This window comes from Serinus canaria, chromosome 2 (genome assembly GCF_022539315.1).
Source record: "Serinus canaria isolate serCan28SL12 chromosome 2, serCan2020, whole genome shotgun sequence".
In the NCBI taxonomy this organism is placed as follows: domain Eukaryota; kingdom Metazoa; phylum Chordata; class Aves; order Passeriformes; family Fringillidae; genus Serinus; species Serinus canaria.
Window position 1 is genome coordinate 65586443 of NC_066315.1, and position 24848 is coordinate 65611290.

The window sequence follows — 24848 nt, forward strand, 5'->3', positions numbered from 1 at the left end:
TAAGGATAGATTTCACTTGCTAGTCATGCCCCAATATTTGATTGATGGATTGATTCAGTCTGACTGATGAAAAGCTTTATCAGCCTTCTGCTGCATCAAGACACAAACATGTCCAAACAGGTAAAAGTGTTCATCTGAATAAACTAGTTGTCCTAGTGGTGTATGAAGAGGATCCCTACAACAGCCATAAGAATCCCTCACAGTAAAGATAATATTTTCCTTTTTTATTTGGTGGATTTTTGCATATAGTTTGAAGAAATGTGGATTTTTCTAAAGTCAAACTATCCACTAGGAATGGGTTGATCGGACACCCTTTTTACTCCTCCTCGGACTGGGATTTCACATGATGAAGCCAGAGGTAACAACATAAAGTTGTTGAGCCTCTATTGTCTCTTCACCCAAAGTTAGTCAGAGGTTAGTCAGAGCCAAGCAGAAAAATCACCTGCTCTCATGAGCTGGTAACTGAGTAACTGATCATCTGATGACGAAATCTGGTGATTACAGAAAAAAAGGTCTCAAGGTCTTTTGTTATTTACTGGGAAGCAGAAGTGCTCTGCTACCTCAGTGGCTGCAGGGATAAGATGGGATGCCAGCTGCTTAAGGGAAATCAATGCAAGTCCATATGCAAGGGGAAAGACAAGATCCTGAAATCCTAAAAGCACTCAGATGAATGCTCACCAGTGGGGGAAAAAACTTAGGTAAGTGAAGGCATATACTTATATCACTATTTTTTAATCTCCATTTAGCTTTTCTCGCAAAGCATGGGCTAATGACATAAAAGCACTTGGGGAAGCTGTTATGTCACACATTTCACAGCATCTGGGAAAAGGTGATCCAGAGCCTTTTCACCAAAGTTGGTGAAAAATGACAAGCTCAAGCAACTGTTACAGTGAGGGAGCAGCACAGGTCTCGGTTCCTCACTTTAGCAGCTGCAGCCAAAGTGCCCAAGTTGAAAGGGTACTGAAACATGCTCTGATTAAGTGAAGCAGGAGACCTTTGTCCACTAGGATGGGACCTACCACTGTAGACTTGAAAGTGTTTGCCAAGAGAATTACTAGGCCCCAGGTCTCCATAATATTGACACCACTGAGAAATTTCTCCATCTGATTTCTCTCGAGTCTGGAGCAGAAGCAGATATTTAGAAGTCCTCTGAAATTTGTTGAGCACCCAGGGCAGGAGATCTATACTGGGGAATGAAAAATGTGTCTGTATGACTACTCTGCAAGGCTGGGAAATACTTTCAGTTCTGACCACATGGTGCTGCCTGATCTGGAAAGATGTCTAACTGTTCAGAGTTGTAAAAAAATATATCTTTGGCCTCCCCTGGTATAAGAGAGTCCAGCCACAAAGATACTGCCAGTTTCAAAGCAAGCATACGGACACATCCAGAAATGGTATTGTTAAGGCTCCATCTCCTGGAGTCATGCAATTATGTAAAACATTCATGGTTTCATGGTTTGCTCTTCTAACACCTTATCTTATCATGGCTGAAAAGTCAAGTTGGAAATGGCTGTAGAGCACAAGGCAAGCAGAGGCAACCACAGAGGTCGTTAGCTGGTTGGTTTTCAATTGCATGATTTGGGTAAGGGTTTGGGAGTTCAGGAAAGCCTCTCCTCAGCAGCAGTGAGAGCTTCCTCTAGATGATTCTGTATTAAGCACTAGCAGAAACTCTCATGAAGTCTATATCTGACCCCTTGCTGCTGTGATATTATTTACTTCATACCAGTCCCATGTGAATGATAACACCATCTGGAGGAGTTCCAAGGCCAGCAGAGCCCTCTGGCACAGGACTGTATTGTACCATATGAAACTTTTAAGTGCTGAGTAACCACTGCCTGAGAATCCACCTCTTCCCTTATGGTCACTTTTGGAAACCAAAAGTCAAAATTTGCTTTAAACCACAACTTGCTCCAAAAACCTCAACCATGCAGCACACAAGTCCATCCCCACCAGAACAACATCCCCCACAGGTCAGACCTGGTTCTAAGTCCCAAGTGCCACAGATGCCTTTTGCATCTGTTATCACCACACCTGTCAGGAAAGTGGACAATTACCTGTGAATTCTCCAGTTTAAAATATTATGTTGGGGCTCCATAAGCAAGGACATCAAACTGCTAATGAAATCCATGGTACTCAAGGAAGTTGTAACTTTATCATAACACCAAAAGTTTCTCAAATTCTCTGTTTTAACTGGTGGCTGATGGCTGGTGCTTTCTTAAAGCTTTATTTCATAAACAAATAACATCCTGAATGTTCTATTGTGAAAACTGATTTTGCTAATTGCAATATTTTCTTCCATGAAGCTTTGGGCTGTTGCTGCAGTTATTTAACCAGGCTGATTTTTCCAGTAACAATTTGCATCGAGGTATTAGAATCCTAATCAGTTCCCAGACACATACACACCTATCCACTGTTTTTGAAGTGGGATGGCAAATACACTATTTTGCTTTCTAAGCTATAAAAGCATTTTTTAAAGTTCAGATATACTTAATCCATAAAACTAATTTATGCCTGTGCAAGTAGGAGAACAAAGGTTACCAATTAATGGCCTGAGTTATTTAAAAATTACTGAGGTAGGCACTTTTCCTCCTGATTTTTGATGACTTTTCACATGCAAATGTGGCCTACATTGTACATGTGCTTACTAAAGGTAGACTCATGCAGATATGGAAATTATTGCACAGTATTGAAAAGATAGATTTAATGCACACTCTGACTAAACTATAATGTTGTGGTGGCACAAAGTACATCTGTTATGCTCGAGCATTTCTCTAATCATATGAATGGCTGAGGAAAAGTCCACGGAAAAAAATTCTGGGCCCAGTAACGTAAATGCCAAAACTTCTCATTGATTTGGGATTAGGAAGAGGTTTTCACTGCCTTGCAATATCTCATGGCTGGCACCACCACCACAGGACACAGTAAGAACTGTTTTATTTAATCAATAGTGTTACTTAGTCTCCTGAAGTTTCCTACATTTCTTTTTACACAGTCACTTTCCCCCTGTGATACAGATTAAGTATATTGTTCCTCATGGGACCAAATTTAGTAAAACACCTACATGCATGTTTAATATCAAAGACCTCTGAAGCCTATTTACTGAATAGCAGTGTGCTGAATGTTAGGCAGTTTTTAATTAGACACATATATAAAATTTGTTTGGAGCGTGTCCTTGCCTCCTTAAGAGAAATAAAACACAGCAGTGTGTTTGTTTATGTTTTCTTGATGGTTACTGAAACTAGTTTACATAGTGTGATTCTACTGAGATGTTAAAAAATATCATCTTGGGGAGCACATTGAGACAAAAACACTGCAAGGAAGAGTGTGGTGGGAACTCTGGGTCACCCATGCCCTTCCACAGGATGTTTCAGTCTACCAGGACAGCTAGACTGAAAACTAGTCAACAGCACATTATGAAACAGGAAAATAAATGCCTTCTTAGAGGTTTTCATAGACATACTCAAGAAGAATATCTGTGGATCCAGAGAGTGGATTAATCCCTCCCTAATAATAGAATTTATGTGAAAAATATTGAAGACTTTAGCCTTGATCTGGTAATACAAGCTCGGTTTTATTTATGCAAATACTATTGATTAATTAGATATCCTTAATTCTACATCACAGACAAGGAAAGGGGAAGGAAGGGGTGAAAAACTACTACTTATTCACAGCTTTAAAGGAAGTCTTTAAGGCATTTTGTTCTGGGAGGTGAAATTATCTATTCCCCCAAAGGTTCAATGCAGAGTAGCTGAGCTTTTTTAATTGGTTAAAATTACAATTAAGCTCAGAGCTTTTTCTCTCCTTGTCTCTCTCCTCTCTTATTGATTTCCTTCCTTCCTTCCTTCCTTCCTTCCTTCCTTCCTTCCTTCCTTCCTTCCTTCCTTCCTTCCTTCCTTCCTTCCTTCCTTCCTTCCTTCCTTCCTTCCTTCCTTCCTTCCTTCCTTCCTTCCTTCCTTCCTTCCTTCCTTCCTTCCTTCCTTCCTTCCTTCCTTCCTTCCTCCTTCCTTCCTTCCTTCCTCCTTCCTTCCTTCCTTCCTTCCTTCCTCCTTCCTTCCTTCCTTCCTTCCTTCCTTCCTTCCTTCCTTCCTTCCTTCCTTCCTTCCTTCCTTCCTTCCTTCCTTCCTCCTTCCTTCCTTCCTTCCTTCCTTCCTTCCTTCCTTCCTCCTTCCTTCCTTCCTTCCTTCCTTCCTTCCTTCCTTCCTTCCTTCCTTCCTTCCTTCCTTCCTTCCTTCCTTCCTTCCTTCCTTCCTTCCTTCCTTCCTTCCTTCCTTCCTTCCTTCCTTCCTTCCTTCCTTCCTTCCTTCCTTCCTTCCTTCCTTCCTTCCTTCCTTCCCTTCCTTCCCTTCCTTCCCTTCCTTCTTTTCTTTCTCTCATAGGCTTGTATTTTTTTAACTTCTACATCTACTAAAAAGACTTTAAAAATATTCCTGATAGACTGAGGCTTCACAAGGAGAATAATAGACATAATAACTATCATACAGTTAGAGTGGAAAAGAGGCATGCTGGGTATATCTGTCTCCCTATAGATGCTGTTCCATTTTTATTCAAGTCGAAATTGCAAGAGTTGTGTAGATGGGTCCTCTGAAGATCTCTGAATCAAAGCAGTTTTAATTAATCTTATCAATCATTTCAGAATAATCAAATTAATGAAAAAAATGTGGTTGACTCTTTGATTCCAGCAGCAGCTACATTTTATCATATGAAAAAATGGCTTTTTCCTTTGTATTCTAAATGACTGAAATTTGAAAAATAGATTTGTTAACTTCATAAAGGGCAGTAAATGTTATTACAAAAGTGGTTGGTTAACTTGTCACTGTTCTGTTCTGAGGTTTGGAGTAACACTCACAATGGGATTATTGATATAAATAGCATCTTTTTAGGAGGAGGAAAGCAACATGTTCCTTTGCAGCAGTTCATTTATTAAAACGTCAAGTAATCTTCACCCTTTCAAAAGATGGGAGCTCCCTGAAAATAAAGGGTATATTAATGAGGGGCATATAACTCACCAAGCTTAGAGATATTCTATCACTCTTTAGGATCATAATATGGATTTTGATAGAGTCAGGTGTATAATGAAGAGCCGTGGTTGCTGCGTGGCACTCTGCAAAAGAAACGAGAGTACCTAGCCCATCTGCTAACTGCAATTTAATAGCTTGACTTCTGGCACATTGCTGGCAGAAAAAGCGACAAGCACTGCTTTATACACTGAGCAATGTGCAGTCTACACTAGTTCCATTTTATTTAGACAGTAAACTCCTTGGGGCAAGGTATCTCTCTGTTCTGTGTTTGTCAAATATTTTGCACAATGAGGCTCTAGGTTTGGGACTGGATGTTTTTACACGGTGCAGAGATGCTCAGGCCAGCAGCACCTGAGCTCCTGCTGGGAGCAGAGGCAGCCCAGCTACAGCCCCAGAGTGCTGTGCTTGCCTGGCTGAGAAAGTGCCAGGCTCTCACCTGTCTCTGACAAGGATGGTGCTGTGCCATGCCAGTGCCACCATGCTGCTGTGGGATCCATGGTGATGGAGCTGTGTCCCCCAGATGTGCCTGCATGGATCTCCCCTAGCTAAGGCACTTTTGTGCCATGACTTGTATCCCAGGACAGAATGGCACTTAGTCTCCAAGGTGCAGTGATACTGCTAAAAACCACAGCCCTGCGGACACTGCTCTGTGACCTGTGCTCCAAGCAAATCTGCACAAGCAGCTCCTTTTGCCAGACACATCCAAACCATTCCAAGTTTCCTGCCTGTTTGGGACTCTTGGTTCCACCATGAGCCTGTTCCTGTGAAACTTTCATGCATGGAAGTAGCACCAGGGATTTCAGCAGATCGTATTACCTATCTAATCTATTTAAACTCAATTATGGTGCTTTCATGATTGTATGTCTGAGCATTTTGTGCTTTATAGAGTGTTGCTCAGATTGGTTTTATAGGAATCAAAGGTCTTTTAGAAGATGTTTCTATAGGAGTTTGACCCTTTTTTTTTTTTTGATGCTATGTGATCTACTCTGGCCATAGGAATTTATTGATGTTCTGCAGATGCAGGGTGTATTGGTTCTCTTCTCTGACCTTGTGTTTCAGTGTTGACCTGCATGCTTTCAGTGGCACATTCTGGATTTCTTTTCTCTACTCACCTTTTTTTCTGTACCTTGCAATTCACCCTTGCTTTGGGAAAATCAGTGCAGTTTGGGCAGTAGTGACAGGTGACAATAAATTGTCTTCCTTGATTCTAAGTGCTGATGTCAGTACTATGGCATGGTAATAAAGCAACATTCATAGTATTAGTCTTGAGTCCCCCTCTTTCTGTGCCCGTGATGTTTTCCCATCTCTGGTTCTCACCTTTCACAGTATCTTTCTCTGTGTTCCCTTAGAGCTGGGAGGTTGATACCTGCACTTTTCCCAAAGGAAAGAAGGGAGAGGCAGGAGACCAGCACATGCTCTTCTGTGCACGGCTCTGCAGCTTTGTGCCAATTGTTGAGCTGCAAACAGATTGTTGCAAAAGAGCAGGGGAGGAAAGGAGGCCATGCTAGGGAGGGAAATCCTGTATCAGAAGACATTTGGGTTGAAAAAGGGTCCAGGTACCTCTGGCAATAACTTGTTAATGTCCTGTTGAGTGATGGATGCAAGAACTCAATACCTAAGTTGAACTATTTTTTCTTTTCTAAATAATTTTTTTTTCTAAAGAACTTTTTAAATATAGCTTAGAAATGGAGTGTCCCACAAATATCAAGCAAAAGTAAACTAAATATTTTTACCATTTCAAATCATCATAATTGAATGAGAAGGCTGTGTATGGAATTGTAATTCTGTCCAGAGGCTGCTTGTCAAGTCATGTTTTTATTGTAATTACCTGATTTGTTCAGCTTTAATCGTATTTACTTTCGAAGGTCAGCTGTCCTGCTCTGAAATGGTTAGTGAAGGCTATGAGAATACATAATACCCATGGGGAGAAAAGCAAAGACCACATATGCTCTTTTAATTTTTACTTCACAGCAGAAGAGGTAGTATTTTCCTTCACTTCTTAGCAGTCCATATTTCTTCATCAATGCTATTTATTATTTGGTACATAGTAATTCCTAGAAGTGCTGCTTGTGTCTGGTCTCCAATGAATGCTTTGATATCTATGTCCATCATCAGCATCAACCCATACCTCAGAGACCTTATAATTTTAAGAGGCAGAACAAACCACAAGAGAAACAGTATCATTCTCTTCATAGGGAACAGAAAAAGTGCAAAATGTTGTGCAACACCCTCCCCACTTTGCTTAACATCATAATCACAGAGTTGTCAGCTCTCTCTATGCCACATGAGTGAAAAAATCATGTTCTGTCTTCCTGTCTGGGTGACAGAATAATATTTGGTCTCCCACCCCCAGAATAATTTCTACAAACTGGAAGAAGACCAATAAGTCTTAACAGTGAACATGAAAGCAGTCAAATATGCATTATGAGTTTTCAAAGTTGCTCCAGGATTTTGTTGTTGTTGCTTACCATTTGATAATGTTACAAACTTAGCAGTCTAAAAAAGATTTGGAGAAGAAAATAGACCTGCTCCCTAGAAATATGAGAGGTATTCATATTATTCTTCTACCTCAAAAACAGTTTCAGGCTGAAAGTTAAACTTTGAGCCTCTAATCATTGGTGTTCAGATACCTTGCAAGGCAGACCTTTACAATTTGTTTACAACTTATAACAAAGGTAAAAAGAGCAGGTTTAACCTTTCTTTTTAAATTAAAAGTATTAAAAAAAAATAATGTGAGCTCATTATTTTCTTTGTTCAGCTGTCCTTGTTTTGGTTTATCAGTTCAGTCTTCAGTTTAGTTTCCAAACTCTGGCCATGCAATGGAAGACCACAATTGTAAGGAGGGCTCAGTGGCACCTGACTCGTGGGTTTTTCCGTGGAACAGCCATTTTGTGGGCAGTCTAGTGATTAACTGTGCTACAGCATAAATCCAGCAGAGGAAAATCCCCAAATAATAAAATAACCTAACACGTAAATCCAACAGTAGACTTTTAAATACACTTCATTATTTCTAAAGTCTTTATGTTCCTTACAATTTGAAAGGAACGTTAATATATTCATAAGCACTAACCTTAAGTCAGTGCTGCGTGCTCAAGCATAAATTCTATTATCAGTGGATCTACTGCAATTCCTGGAAGAGGGAAAGTTGCTGAGTACTAACATTGTTGGCAGCTTCTTGTTGAATATAAGAACTTCCCTAGAGCTCACTAAAGAGAAAGAGTTTTGTAACTCCTTTCTCACCTTCATCTCCTCAATTACCCTCTCCCCTATTCCCAACCATATTGAAACTCTACTTTTAAGTAAAATCTTTTTACTTTTAAGCAAAATCTTCTAACAAAGCTAAATTTCTGTATTAAATTCACTTTTAAGGTACGAGCACAATAATTTTCCCAAGTAGATAATCTATACTGTTTCCATTTTGTAGAAGACTGGTTTTTTTTCCTCCAAAGTATGTTCCATTAGAAGAAAATTTCTAGCTGGTTATTCAGCTCAAGTAATTGGACACTGTGTTACTCAGCGGTGTAGTGAAAAAATGGAATGGAAAAACTCACCCACTTGTTCTTCCAAAGTGGGCAACATGGGAGTAATCACTCTTATACCTACCCTAGAAACAGCTGTGTTAATTTCTCCTATGTTTACCTATAACTGCACTCTTCAGGTGAGTGGTCCTAAAAAAATCCCACTGTAGTATCTCCATTTCTGGGCATGCATGAGTATCTTTGGCCCTCTGTTCAAGGAGATACATTTCCAGTTTCTTTTCTAGTGAGATTTTCAGAGGACTGGAATAAGGATTTTGTCAGTTCACATTAGCAAAGCTGGGAAGAGGAAATGACACCACACCTGCTTATGCAAAGCATGTTATGTATCCATAGGCACACCTCAACAGCATTAAACCATAATCTAAAAAACCAGAGGAAGTGTGGGACAGGGAGAATTAGGTCCATCACAGGGTTTATCCTGGTTCCCCCAGGTCCTCACAGTAACTCCCTGTGGCAGTTTGAGGTCTATCAGCACAGTATTCCCTGCAGCACACGCCTCCTCACCTGCTGCTGGCTCAACACATGACTAGACGAGCCCTAAAGGATGCAGAAACAAGGTAAACAGTGTAAATAAGGATACCGTGGTTCATCTCAGCTGTGGTCTCCTCCTGAACATGAAAAATGCACCCTGTTGAAACACTGGACACTCTCACTTTCCATTAAAGAGTTGTACACATCAAAGGACTGTCTACACAAAAAGGAGACCAAGTCTGGGCTATTCTATTTACTGGAATCTCAAGGGATTGCATATAGAACTCCTTTGATTACTGACATTTTAACATCAGCCCAAGAGACACAGGAAGATGCTGATTCCATAATAAAGAGAGATAAAATGTAGGAATAAGGGCTTTCATCACTATAAAATAGGAATTCTGGAGCTACCCTTAGAAAAAACAACAAACAAAAAAAAATGTCTCCTAATTAGAACTGAGGCAAAATTTTTTTTCAGTAAATTATTTTTTTCAGTAAAATCTCTTCCCTAAAATTGACCTGTATCCAGTAATAGTGCAAATAGTGACAGCACTGCCAACACTCCACTTTGACATACGTAATTTCATACCAAAATCAGACACAATTCTTTACTTTTATATGTGAATAAAGATCAGCTTTCTTCATGTAAACTGCTTCAAAGTTTACCCACCTTCCCCTCTGACTGCTTTTTTTAAAGGATATGCTGTAATGATGTGTTCACATATGGGATTATGGGGTTAAACTAGGCAAGCCCTTAATAATAATAATACTGTACACAATTCCATACTTAAGTTACCTTCCTTTCAAACTGTGACCTTATATTTTGTTTTCAAACTTAGGACTCTCACTCTTTGTTTTATTGTATGGTTAACAATTTCAAATTGTACCATGTCTCCTCCCTCACTTAGAAAGCTTTTGTTCACTGCTTCATCACTATCTGCATGCTGAGACAGGTAACCATAGTCTGTAGGCTACAATAGTAATGGCACACTTGATAACATCACCGGATCAGCTTCATGCTACAAACACAGCTGAAATTTTCCATGCTTCAGAACTACTAGGAGACTCGGTAATCTTATGAGCATTAGGAAACATATTTATTACAATGGGATCTAGTTATGCCAAGGAGAAAAAATGTCCTGCATGGAGAACTTGACACCTAAAATATAAAAAAAAGAGGGACTAGAAGTGATAAAAAAAGTAAGAACAGAGATAAAAATGGCAACATGCAATTAGGCCCAAAAAAAAAAAAAAAAAAAAAAAAAGGAACAGAGAGAGAGATTTAGGTATATATTCATACTACTAATTCCTTCAGAATGCAGAATTTCACCAAACCCTAATTTTTCTAGGTTCAGCATGTCTGCCAGAAACTTCTCTGACTTGAATTTGAAGACAGTACTTAGCACTTGTGGGGCACAGGGGATGGAGAAGATGTATTATGTATTTTAAAAGTAAGGTGTGGCCAGTGGGTAATGATACAGTCATTTCCCTTTTTAGCCTATGTTTTTAAGAAGATTTTACCAATCATGACTGGGATTTTTTAAAGGTGTGAGCTAACTGTTTTGCAAAAAATAAGGATACAACAAAAATACAATACAAATTCATAGAAAATTTACAATAACTGAAATTCTGGGGACATTAAGTTGCACATTTATTGAGTGCAAAGTCAGAGAGGCCACTAGAAATTTGAGTCTCATTTCTAAGTCATCCTAGGCCCTTGCAATCCGTATGCATTACTCTCTATGATGATCAATTACTTGCTTTTTGTTAAAATACCACTTCAAAGACATAAGATCTTGATTTGGTGCTTTGTTGTGTCAATTAATCCCTTCCAACAAGTACTGTTAAAAACGTGCATCCTAATTTCTGTCTGAATGGGACTCCTGCCTTGTCATCAACTCTATTTTTCCTCTTAGATAGGACTAATTAGCTGTATTCAAAATAGTTCATTTGTACAACTATTAGCTACAACTGATCCAGATCAGTTTGTGTGCCAGTTTCCACGATGTCTTGGTCACCTAGAATCCTCCACAACTGCAATTCATCATTCCCCAGTTACTGATTCCCAGCACCAAAAATGCTGAACAGTACTGGCCCCGTATTGACCCTCGTGGTAACTTCCCAATGTTGGGATACAACTGTTCAAGAGCAAGTCAGGGCTACACATTGACCACTGATGACTGTGATTTTGAAAGCTGTCAGGTGGCCAATTTTTTAATCCATTTAACATGTTCTTTATTGGTGTTGCGTAGCATTGATTCCATAATCAGAACATTATGCACCACTGATTCAAAGGTCTTTCAAAAGCCCATTACATTTACAGAATATCCCATCAATCAATCCTCAAAACAGAGCAGTGAAATTATACTTTCTTCCCCAAGTGTAAAAGATGCTTATTTTCTAGGTTTTGTTTCTGTTATTTCATTAGAAAAGAAGAAGGCTGGTAATACACCTCATCATCAGATAGAAAGACACTATCCCCCTCATTTCCAAATGCAGGGAACAGAAATATTTATTGAAGTTTTCTGTCCTTTTTGTATCCTGAATAATACTGCCATTTCCCCTCTACTGCGTTTTGCTGCCATCCAAACATTTTAGATCATCCAACATATATTTGTCCTTTATCCTATCATATGTTTGTCTACTAAGAAAAATGTAGATTGATACACTTTTTTCTCCTTCTCTTGCATCAAAATATGATTTATGGCCATGAAGTTTTTTCAGAGAATTACAACTTTTCATTCATATTTTTCTTCCTGGATTTTGTTTAGGATTTTACCAAATTTTTCTTCTTTAAAACACCATGTCATATGCATATATACATCATTATTCTCAATCAATGTCAATATGAGAGTTAGTGGCTTGATAAACCAAATCTCTTCATTTTTTGCCTCTTACTAAACTTGTTACCCAATTGACTGAATATTGGAAAAATTGGTATGACAAGAGACCTTAAAATATGGAGGATGTAGTTAAAATGACAGTCCCACAGTAGACAGTCACTGAAGATTTATGAAAGGGAAAGACTTTATGTGGTTTATGTACATGAACTGGGCAAGGGACACGGAAGAATCAGCAGAACTGAGAGCTATTGTGGTTCCTGCTTGCTGCTGTGAAGAGGGAACTTTGACAGTCTGTAGGTTCTTTCCCAGATCCCGCTCTTACTTTTGTAAATGGCTATTCTTACAATTTCTTCCAGAAAAGCCAATTGCTTTTGTTATTTGCTTTTGAGCTGAGCCTTTAGTTCATAATGAGTCTTGATTCATAATGAAATTTTTAGGTCTTTGTCAGGTCTTTTTCTGAAAATCCCATTCACAGAAATTATCTTGAATAAGACTATAAACAGAAATGACCTCTTCCAATTATTGAAGCTTTAATTCCTGCTAGAACTTTTTGTGTAGCATATGCCCTGCCAGAGATACAGTTTCCTGCCCCAAGCTTTTAATTCCTCTGTGAATAGGGCAATCAGTACTTTTCCTTAAATTATTAATAAATCTAAGACTCACTTAATTTCACTTTCTAGGATCTCTTTGTGGTCATGTGTGTAAGTATACTAAAAGATAAAGCAACAGCAAACCTGCTACTTTATCCTTTTCTGGAGTACAAACTAATAATTCATAAATTTCATAATATTTTTTCACAGTAACACATCAACTAAGCACGTAATGTGTCAAGTAAACATGGTGGACATGCCATCATCAAGTCAAAGCTTACTTTCTCCTAAACAAATCCTTTAAAAGGAGCTAAGCAGACATTCAGTTGCCACTAGTATCCCACCTCGTGATCTCCTGTGCCCCCTTCTAGATGTGACCAGCATGTGTTTGACAGCTGTTTGTAATTCCTATTTCTCTTTGGCCTTTCTTCTGTAACAACTGAGGGAACTCTCACGCATTTCTCCTAGCTGACTTCCTGAGGCCCCAGCATGTGGAATGATCCTACCTAACAATCTCATTTCATCATATATAACGTAGCTGTGCTTTGGACAGAGGCTACCCTATATTCAACATAATCAAATCAGGCTCACTGACCCTTAGACAACACTGTTGTCTAGTTCCAGCATAAAAGGAATTAATTTTTACGCCATAAAGAAGTCTAGTAAGTCTATATATCTGGACTGTAGTTCAAAAGAAAAGCATTTGGAAATATTTGTAATGAGCATCCTTTGATTACAATGGGACCAAGATTTTTTCTTTGACCAACTTTTTTGTTTCCATTTTGAAATGCTGAAGAATGGATAATCCATCAGTACTGTCTACACAGTTCAAGAACTATTGTCAGGACATATAAAAAACGCCTGAAATGTGAAGGCCTGACACAATGCACATTTATGTCAATAACAGTGCATTTTTCTACAGAACTCATGGATTTGCATCAGATTTCATCACAGAGGAAATGATAAAATGCTTGAGAACTCCAATCCTGTTCTGTTAAATTAAATGAAATTGCTATAGATCAAAGGAAAGCCCAAATACTTAGCATGGAGAAACAATAGGATCGTGCATTCTTAAAGAAAATGGAAAATAGTAATCATATTCAAAAGAAAAATGCAATAAAGAAAACAATTTGACATAATATTCTATTGGCAAAAAAGATATCTCATTCTCAATTTAATATTAAAAAATTGCTCACATTAATTCTCTTCAGTTTTCCAATATACATGTATGAGCTGCAGATTGAGCTGTGCAATTCATCTTAAGTGTTATTTGCCAATATAATGTCCAGACTACTGACTCTGACAAGAAGGAACAACTTACTTGATACTTTACATCCTTCATATTCTCAGTTACTTACTCCTGTCAGAGACTGAAATAGTTCATGCCTCAAACATTGACACTAAGTTTTGGTCATTTTAACAAAAACTGTATAAAGAAGCTATAACCAAAGAAGCCTCTCTGAAGATACCTGAGAGGGACTTTGGACTAAAAGTTAAACTGCTAAGATTAGATAAATGCAAAACCCATTTTCAAGTTTGTTTTACTTGAAGGAAAAGAATGTGAGTCAAACCCAGCAGCCATGCTAAGAATCATCTCTGGCTTGCTTTGAGGTGTGTGAGGCCGTAGCCCACAGACCCATTTGCTAGAAGCAGGTTTGCACAGATTTCCCCCCCAGCTGAGGTGGGAGGAGGAAGTTTTGGTGTGTTGCAACCTCTGCTCAGTGACAGTGAACCCATCCTCCCTTACACAAACTGGCTATGGAAAGCTACATCCACAGGACATTCACATGAAGGGCAGCTGAGGGGTGCTTTAATCCATCACTTTAGTCCCGAAGTGCCCCCCAGAGTCATTCCTGAGGCCTTGAACCACAGGACTGCACATGATGCAACAAACTCAGAGTCTGTTGTAAGAGACAATGGCAACCTCCCCACTCCCCCTCCCCCACCAGGGAGATGCCTGGATTTTCCTACATGGCCTGAACATACACTAACCCATCACATTCTAGGCTTTTCAGGGTGACCTTCACCACCAAGAAGACCAGCTGGAGAGGATCAGTGGAGCATCACTGGGATTCATGAAATGGTGATATTTTCCTTACTCTCTTTCTGTCCTCCCTAGATATCAAATAAAACCCCTACTATTGTCACTGGCATTTTCACCTTAATTTGGGCAGGGGCATTTCTAAGAACCTTAGTTGTCAACTCTCTATGTTACAATGCAGTAGTGTTATTAGTTCATTAGAAAAGAAAAGAAAAAGAAAAGAAAAAGAAAGAAAAGAAAGAAAGAAAGAAAAGAAAAGAAAAGAAAAGAAAAGAAAAGAAAGAAAAGAAAAGAAAAGAAAAGAAAAGAAAAGAAAAGAAAAGAAAAGAAAAGAAAAGAAAAGAAAGAAAAGAAAAGAAAAGAAATATATGTAAAATGATTGGTGTTGCCTGACAGTGTCTTTTATAACCAGTAGTGCAAAGAGTATGTGAAGTCCAAAGTGAGGGAATAGCAAAGAGTAGAAATACTGCAAAAATGTTTTACACTGCCTGAACATCAGTCCACAAAACGTGTACACCATTTGGTTTTCATCTAGTAATTTCACTTCTTTACTGAAATATTTCCATTCTCAGTATCATGCAGATAGATAGGTGAGAAAAATGGAAGTATTACTTTAAAAAAATTACACAAACATGCCTACAATGGTTCAGTAGACTTCTGCCCAAATAGAAGAACATGGAAAAAATGATCTGTTCATTTAACTACCAATGACCAGAATGTCTTCTATCTCTGTTTTTTTCAAGCAGTGTTCAGATTCCATAGCCTAGCTTAAGTCCTAACTCTGCTGTCTGTATACTTATAGATTTTGGGGAAAACCTGAATAGAATATATTTATTAAAAATCCAATCTGCAGAGTGCCAAAATCCAGTTTCACTGAGACTCCTGCTTATTCCCATAATGCAAACTTATATTACCTGTCAAAATAGTAATGGGAGAGTCAACATAGACCACCTTGAAATAAAGGACTGTTTTCTTTTTGAGTTTCACAGTGTATTTGCTCTTCCATAGCCTGGCTGCATCATAGGTCCCTTCCCTGTGTGTCCTTTAGGTTAACGTGATCCCACACATTGATGGAAATTTGGCTGTGATACTGTAGATGAACAAAACTGACTTTTTAAAGTCTCTCAAGTAGGAAAGATATTCAAGGTTACAATTTTGGTGTAGATTAATGTACACTGAGATTTCAGGCTTCATAGAATGCCAAGTGTAGGATTGTTTTTGGGGCCATTTTTCTACTCTAGTGCAATTTTGTTTGCAGAACTATGGCTTAAATTTAGCCCTCCCATCACACGCAGTATTGTACCAACACAAATATTGGCCTGTTGCAGTTAATACCACAAATACAGCTCTTAATTGGGCTACAAAAATCTGCTCAGTCAAGAAGGAAGACATGTTCTAGACATAGGTTAAAAAGCAATTTCTCAGGGTAGCAGGCTGCCACAGGCACAGAGAAATGACACAGGCCCCATGCCCACCTGTACCTCTGTGGGTGGCAGGACGGCTGCTGCTGCCACCTGAGAAGCAGCAACGAAATTTATGATCCAATCCTGCTTCTCTCAACCAGGTCCAGGTTTTCCCATCTTACAGACACAGCAACTGTTCTTACCCCTCACTTCTGGATCAATAAAACTAATTTTCTGCCTACTCTACTGAGAAGCCCTGAGTTGGGCCAGCCACAGCTTAGTTCTTACCACTTAAAAACAATTATGAATAAATAGATGGCCATACAACCCAGCCTACAGCCTGAATAGCAATTTGCCTGTCTTTTTTTAGAACTAAATACCAAAGAGATTTTTTTTTCTCTCCCTGTTTGTACCATATTCTGGCTTCTTATACACAAAGCAATTCACTGGAAATAGAACTCATCTCTTTTTTTAAGTACTTTCATTCTTTACGTTAATCAGAAGTTAATCAGAGTAAGTGGGAGTCCCATGTTCCCAGAATAGCCCCAGAAAACATTCAGGAAGCAGGAGCCACGCCGGTACTCTTACGCAAAAGGTTGCCATGACAAGAGAACTGTTCCTTCTTCTTTTTTGATTGTTTCTGAGGTCATCTTGGGCAGCCAGCACTATGTGAGGGAAGAATAAGAAGCTCAAAATCATCATAATAATACCAAAATAGGCTAATTTTCACATTATGTAACTAAATGGGAAAGGAAGGAAATGAAGATAGCATTGGATTAAATTAATGTAGTTGCAGATCACTGTAGTCAGAGTAATCATCTTGCGTATGATTTAAAAAGGAGACGGTGTTTTATTTTTTTTTAATGGATCCAGCTGCAAGCAATTGTGAAGGAACTAAATAGAATCAGTAATGATGGTCTATGAAAGAAGCAAACGTTGTTTGTTTGTTTCTTTCTGTGGGGAAATGTAATAAATAAATTACTCAGAATTTAAGACAGATTCCACAAACAGAGCATTTGACAGGTTGTCACAAAACAGAAGACCAGTTCTCCATGAGATATCAGAAAGGTGGTATACAGAAAGATTAACTTCAGCATCCCCCAAGTCAGTGGGGAATCTTCTTTCAGAACAGAGGTTTTATCTGCCTGCTGGGATTTACCTCCTTGGGCAACCCATGTCTCTCCAATTTCGGCATTTCCTCACTAAGTTATCCCTGGTGACTATCACTGCTTTTTCACCTTCAACTGCTGTAGAAGTTAATCCTGATAATTCTCAGATAAACCTATCAGTTTATTAATAAAATCACTCCTAACTTTTAAAAAGGATCAAACAATAATCAGTTAGAAAATAAAAGTAGCAGTCACCAAAACCTGAAATTTAGGAACTAAAGCAGGTGCTGGTCAAACTTGCAAGTCAGTAAAGGGCTGAAATATACTGCTTGTCTAACAGGCATCCCTGGCTGTTCAGGCAACTGGTCTCCCATATCTCATTTTTTCACACTGAAGTCTCCTTGTAATTCACAAACCAGGGAATTATCTCCCATCTTGCCTCTAGTGTACTCAGCCCTTCACAATGTATTAGCATAGATGGAGGGGGGGAGGTGAGAGAGGAAAGGGGAGGAGTTGATTAATTTTTCCCAAAAGCTACAGAAAATTACTCCTTTTACCCCTCCAACTGAAATAATTTCAACCTGCCTGGTGTGATTTACTGCATCAACCCATCCTTAAGGACTACAGTAATCAAGTTGTCCTTCAGTAACATGTAATTGTCACCTTTACTCCATTGTCTTGCAATACAGGATAGACTACCTGAAGCCATAAATGCTGGAGAGGCTTTCAGGCTATGAAACAAATCCTGGGGCAGCACCAGGTGTCTAACTCTTAGTTAAATAATTAAATGTCTCTTTTCTTCCCTCAACAAACTGGTCACCTCTGAACATTTCTCGATTGCCCCTTGCTGTCCCTGTTGCAAGGCAATGATGTGACTTTCATAGGGAGCAATCCCACCGATGGCAACAGGACCGTTCAACTGCTTGTACAGTCTTTGCAGATATGGGCTTCTTGACTTGGCCAAATTCCCACATGACAGGGCTGTCACACACTGGAGAAGCACAATTTACTTTCTAAAGTGTAAAATGAGACAAAGTAATTCTAATGGCAGATTAATTTCCTATCAGAGAAGACAGATTATAAAGGGCAATGTTTCTTTTCGAATGCACCACTTTGTAGCAGGATAAATGTAAAATTATATGAGGAAATACAAACTATTATAGACAGTGGTGCTGTTTGGCTTGCCTGTTCAACAGGCTCACTTTTTTGTTTTCTTTTTAGTTTAAGGAGAGAAATTTCATTGCTTTCCTTGGAGATTATTAATTTTACTCTGAAATTTGAAAATCATGTATGTCAAAAAATAGTCTGGGATTCGTAAATGTTAGACTGCTTGTATTCAGAGTACTTGTGACTTCTCCAAACTATTCTTCACATATAAGCACTTCTTGGAAGAAGAATAGAAATTTTTTGTTGATTCTTAGCACTGCTAACAGTTTAAATGTGACCCTGCAATAGCACTCAGCAGTAGAGGTATCATTTCTCTTTTCTATTTTAATAATAATTCATCTAAACAAATAAGCCATTGGACATGACCATGCTGAAAGTAAATGTAGAGAAAACCACAAGTTATTTAACTGGAATATGGGTAACACTAGTTTCCACAAACATGTTCAGCCCTGAGGGTAAATCAACTTTTCTCCAAAGGACACTTTGTGGATAACTGTGCATTTTCAACAGATTGTTCTCCTGTGTTGCTCAGATAAACAGCATGAATTTCAGGGTACCAAATTCAGTATCCAAATAAGACAAACAGAATAAAAGACCAGAGAATTTGCAGGTGACTTATTCCATGAATTGCAGGTGACTTATTCCATGAACTGCAGCCGTGAATTGTCAACTACTGGAATGTTGTTTTTCTTTCATTGACTACCTGTTGGGAATATTCAGATGTTTTAAAAATCATTCTTGATCACTCTTAGTTTGCCATTTACTCGGGATTAGTTGGCTGCAAATTAACTAAAGGAGAATGAATTTTATTGGACTATGGCTAATTTTTCATGTTTATGTAACACATAAACTTGAGTTTACTATGGTTTAGAACAGATTTTTATTATGAGAATTTTTTTTTTTTTTGTGAGTTACCTGGACCTTAAAATCTTTCATTTGGGCAAACATGCCCACAAATAAATCATTCACTAGAATGATCAGATAAAGTGTACATTAAATATGCATGAAAATAATTGAAATGAGTTTATTTAAGTGCTCAAATGAGTATTTGTAGACAGCTTTCTAAAGCATTTATCCAGCATTACTGAAAATAGCATAATTACTGAATAAGAAGAAATGACACCTGATAAATGTAGGGCTGACAGCACACTGGAAGAAAACTATAGAAGATATTACTGGAAAGGAAAGGAAAAACCTTTTATGGAAAAAAACAAACCCACCAAACAATTAATTCATTCTATATCCTGTACTGAAAATGTTTTTACTTGTCTGGGCAAACTCAAACTTGTGTGGTTAAAAGGGGAGTTAAAATCAGAAGGAAAAATGCATGGTAGAGTCATCATAAATGCCAGTAATGCAAAATGGGGAGATTGAAGATTGTTTGATAGAATTGTGCATTACCAGGGTGTGTTCCAAAGCAGATTTATTCAGTCATTGCTTCTTTATACTCTACAGCAACACTGATTTCACATTCAACTTGTTTAGTCTTGTTTCTGAAGGGCAGAAAAAAGGAATTTTTCGTATATTTATATTATTTATATATTTTCACCCTGCATTTGTGATATTCCTCACTTAAAAAAAAAAAACAATGTAATTATTTGGTGAGGTTCAAAGCCTTTTTCAGACACGAACTAGTTAAATTTCACAATTTCTCTGAGGCAGAAAACTAAGTTTTAAAGTTCCCAATTGTTGAATAAGGGAACTTAGGGACAAAGGTTAAGTGATTTACTGAGGCCACAGGAAACAGTACAAGTAGTGGAATAAGAACTTGTTCCAGCCTATTCCTGTGGCTGGTAACACACCAGAGCACAGGACAATTATAAAATTTCACACACTTTATCCATAGTCTACCTTTTTGCTCCTTCCTCTTTCTATCCAGATAAAAAACATTTTCAGCCAAGCATTATTCCATATAAAGTACTGGTATTTCTATTTCTGTCATCTTGTTTCTTCAAACTAACTAATTTTTTACTCTTTTGTTTAAAAGGCTTCATTATCTTATAGACAAGTAGGTCTTCCTCTCAGAAATAAAAAGTGCCTGTGGATACTGAAAACGTGACCACCACCAAAGTGTCCAAGAACCACACTCACAGAGACCATAAATGATGGCTCCACACCTTTGTTGGAGCCTTGGGAATAATGCAAATCAAGCTGTAAGTCAAACCAAATGGCTTTTTTCAAAGCTAAAATGTCAGCTCATTGAAAACAGTTACTGAAATAAAATTAATTTAAGAATATCTTTCCAAATATTTTAGACTGGAAATTTTGAAATCAGATTAAATTTTGGGTTTCTGACTTAAATGTTTACTTGTAGATTTAAAAGAACAATATTAATACATTAAATCAAAATTTTCCTCACTCTTCATTCTTATTATCTTTGTTATGGTTGCAATAAACAGGATAAGTTGTGGATTTATTTCTGTTACTCTTTTTTTCACCTGTGTGTGCCCCTCCCCCTTCCTTTTATGTTCAATTTTCAAACCTTCCTTGACTTTGGAAGGCAGAAGGGAAAAGGGCATTAGTGTGAATAGGCTATCACACATCCTGAAGTATTGAGAAAATGGTAAAAAAGTAAAAAGATGAAGAGAAAACAAAAAGCTAATGTTTATAAATTAAAGGCTTTGAGGTAAAGTGACTTAAAACAAAAATTTTTCTAGCAAGTACATTTGAATTGAATATTTTTAAATTGTTGAGGGAGGACTGGGTGGTGTCTATATTTAAAATTTCCCCTGAAACTTTCTTGAATGGAAAAGGTGAAGAGTATTTTGGGAAGACTTTTCCATAAAGAAACCTGAGATTTTAGATGAACGGGGCAAACTACACAACACCTTTTAGGGCATTTTTATTAATAAATAATAAATTTATAGAAATCAGTCTCATTTTTCTGTATTCAGGTAACTTTGTTTATGTAGGGCCCATCAAGAAAAAACAGTTGTCAAGAAGTTAACAGCACTACAGTCTTTATATAAACTTGCTCTAACAGGCCAAGCTTACTTGTAAAGTTTCCCTCCCCTTTCTGAAAGTGTCCTTCAAATGCACAGTTTGTGTTTTGTCAGATGGTTCAGGCTGCCTAGAAACAGCCTTTCCTGAGCAGGAGCTTGGGACAGAGCCTAACTTCTCAACTGGATGCCTGCAGTGAGGCAGTGCTGTGTGATGAGCACAGCAAACACAGGAGTGGAGTGACAGGAGTTTGCAGCAGACATCCCAGGAACCCCTAGAACATCAGCTGAGCTTGCCCACATTTCAGTAGTGGTCAGGGTTGCCCTCATCCAGGCAGAGACTTGTTGGGGCCTGCCTGCTCTGAGAGTCTCTCACAGGATGCATAGCCCCTCAGCTGCTCCTCCCATAGCTTCCAAGAGATAGTGAAAGCCACTCGCAGCATATCTTAAGTTTGTACTGGATACACGAAGATCGATCAACAGCAGAACAGGGAAAAAATATTTTCAAATAAAATTCCTTTTTATTTCAGTTAAATTGCAAATTTAATTTCTTGAATAACTTATCACAGCAATATGACAAGCGGGACATATGCTTTTGGTTCTTGATGGAGCTTCCCATGTGTTTCACAACAAAATATTTAAATAACAGCAATTTCTTTTAAAAAATGATTAATATGGATAATACCACCAACAGAAGAATCACCTGAAGCCCACATGCAGCACTTGCTAATGCATGCATTGGCTAAATCCAAAGATTTAGTTTTAAAAGGTATATGGAACGTGTGCCAGAAAAACGCAGCAGGCTTCCATGTGTATTTTGTTTCGATCTGATAGAATTAAATGGACCTTTGTGTGACCTCCCTGACCTATCCAGAACTCCCACTGGCTTTCAAGATTGACAGTAATGCTGGCGAGAAGCTTATGAAACAGGGCAAATCTGCTAAGGCATGTAAACCCCTTTTTCAATAGTGCCTCAAGCATTTAGGCACAGATCTTGGAAGGGATCTTAGCAGTAATAAACTTCCTAAACACCACAGCCTCAATGCCTAAGTTTTCCAGTCTTTGACATAACCTAACCAGCCAGGGGTCTTAAGAGTCCAAATGATAAACAGGCCTGAGGTGCTTTGAGATCCACAGTGTGTGCCCTACACGTTTAAACAAGTACATCCCTGACAAATCCCAAAAGCATTCCAAAATCCTGACTCAGGACTGTACTGAGTAGAGTTTCTAACACACAGTAAATGGACAATGATTGCAGTAGAAAGGCTCTGTTTTGTTTTGTTTCTCATAGTGCTTCAGATTATGGCCTTCCATTGAGCAGCTTTGTGTCCTTAGAGCAAAAAACCTAAAACCTAAGTCTAACTCAGTATTGAGGAATTATTAATCCCAAGGCACCATGGAGTTAGTGTGGTCAGTCAGGAGCAGTGACTATCCCGTAATTGAAGGTCTCTAAGAAAAGCCTTATATGGTTCTGACCTGCCATGAATGCATCTCAAGGGCAGGGTTATTATGCTTTAACCAAACATTTCACTTACAAATGCCTCTGCTGTTATCTAAGTTGCTGATATCTTGTTGAGGAGTGAACCCAGAGGAGAGAGAACAACGCAAGAATGTGGAAATAATGGTGAGAGATAGAAAGAATATTAAAACAGAACAGAGAAATTGAATGGCAAGAGATGAAGAGGAATAAAATATGCCTTGCAAAGGGCAAGTCACACAAGGCATGAAGAGGGAGGTTATTTTGGAAAATGCATCGAACCCACCTCCATTTCTATTTACAAGCTGATTCAGCAGTGCCTGTCATTCAAATCATGTCTCAACAGCAAAGGAATTGTTGTGAGAAGCAAATCATAAAACCAACAGGTGCAGAGAACATGCTGCTGCTGCTGTGTTTGAAAAAAAATAAATTACAGGTCTCACATTTAACATCAACTACAAAAAGCTGAGGTGGAAGAAACTGCTATAAGAATGTGAGCCAGCAAGCTCCTATCCCTACAGTGGTTTGGTGGTGGTTTTTTTTTTTTAACTCATCACACCTTCCATGCAGGATCTGTGTCTGTGTGTGTGTGTGTGTGTGTGTGTGCGCGCATGCATTTGTCTTTTGGGTTTTTTAATCCAAATTTCTCACTGGTTTCTCTAATGAAAGGTCGACTTCTAGAGGACAAAATCTACTTTCTTCCTCTTATTATTTAAAATTACATTTTGTCAGCTGCCTAGGGACTTAGCGGCCACAACTATCTTATTTACTTTGCTGCCTTCTTCTTCCTTTCTTCTTTATTGTTATTACTCTATATGATTATTATTATTATTATTATTACTATTACTATTATTACTATTACTACTACTACTACTACTACTACTACTACAATCCTGTGAATGCTGTGACTGAAAATGCAGAATGTCTGAGCCCACACAACTGGAGCAGCAGAGGTGTCTGCATATGAGGAAGCACAGCCAACTGCATGAACTAACAAATTTTAGCCTTTTCTACAGCAAACCGGTACAGGTTTCATGTGAACTGCATTTCTTCAGCAGCAATAGCAACATTCACCGGGTGCCAAACTGATAGTGCCCCGCAAGTGCCCGCCCTTTAGCCATGGCAAGCACCCACGCACCCGCACACCGCTCAGGCAGAAGGCAGAGGAGCCTCATCCTAGCCCGCCAGCCAAATCCAGAGGTAACACGGTGAGAGGGAACCTCGCACAAGCTGCAGTTAGCCAACTGCCATATGCCCTGACAAAGCTACTGACAGCAGTGGTGAGCCCAGGGAGGGCTTTTATCATTAGCCCCTCACCCAGCAGAGGAGGAAACTCATTTAGCCCCATGCTGGACTTTCATTAGGAGCGACTTGCATCAGATGGTCGCAGCGTTCTGGCACTGGTGTCACCCGGTCCGTTGCTGGAGACGTGGCCATATCTCACCCCAGCAGGGATCCCCAGATTGGAGCGGCGCTTTGTCGACAGATGCCAAGACAGCAGCGGTAGCAGTGACAAAGGCGGCTTGGTTTGGTGTTATCTTTTATGCTGGCATGTTGCAGCCCTGAACTTTTCAAGAGGTGGCTTTTCACAAACTACTTATTCCCGTTGCAGACAGAAAGGCAGGGAGTTTATATAGATGGGGAGAAATAATCTAAAATAAAATATGCTTGAAATTACCACTTGAAGCTGAAGCAAGCAGCAAAGAAGCTGCCACTGACAATCATTATTTCCAACCTTGGGACTGTAATAAAAAATCAATGAAGCAAGAGATGTCAATATTCTAGTAACAAAGATGTGATACCAACACCCGCTCCTCCCAACATCCTAGCTGTTAATAGCAAAAATACACAAAATTGGAAGCATAGATGTCACAACAGAAACATTTTTCTCTTTCCAGAAATATCCTATCATTTTGGGACAACTACTTGCATTGCTTGCAGGAGAGGATTTTCAAGGAGAAATGAACCAAAACAGTTTTTTTGACACTGAGCTTTGAAGAGCATAGTGACTCTTGTCAAATGTAATTTAAAAAACACCAAAACACCTTGGCTGTTTCACTTCTTTCCTGCTTGCTTCCCAAGCATGGATATTCAGTGTTTAAATCCCTCACACATCTTGAAGCTGACTACCCCACCATGCAGATACACTATAAACTGATACGGGCTAACAAAGAAAGCCATAAATAAATCTCTTGATTTTTATCAGTGCGTTTTAATGAACTTCTGTGTTTAATTAAAACCAAACACACCC

The 24848-nt window shown here is 38.7% G+C and overlaps 2 long non-coding RNA genes across 10 annotated transcripts in view; both read left to right on the forward strand.

Moving 5' to 3' along the window:
- The first annotated feature begins 549 nt into the window (after positions 1–549).
- The window catches only part of LOC108963191 (uncharacterized), a 79015-nt gene continuing 54716 nt past the window's right edge, over positions 550–24848 (forward strand). For 7 of the 9 annotated variants that reach the window (XR_007776911.1, XR_007776913.1, XR_007776912.1 and 4 more), the window contains exons 1-3: positions 550–698; positions 14477–14544; positions 20169–20334. This is a non-coding gene — a long non-coding RNA (uncharacterized LOC108963191). Of the gene's footprint in view, positions 699–14467; positions 14545–20168; positions 20335–24848 lie in introns of all 9 variants that reach the window. The other 2 variants (XR_007776915.1, XR_007776909.1) reach the window with 2 other exon arrangements.
- On the forward strand, positions 20344–24799 carry LOC127059274 (uncharacterized). Its single transcript, XR_007776916.1, has 2 exons — positions 20344–23797; positions 24496–24799. It is a non-coding gene; the product is annotated as an uncharacterized LOC127059274 (long non-coding RNA).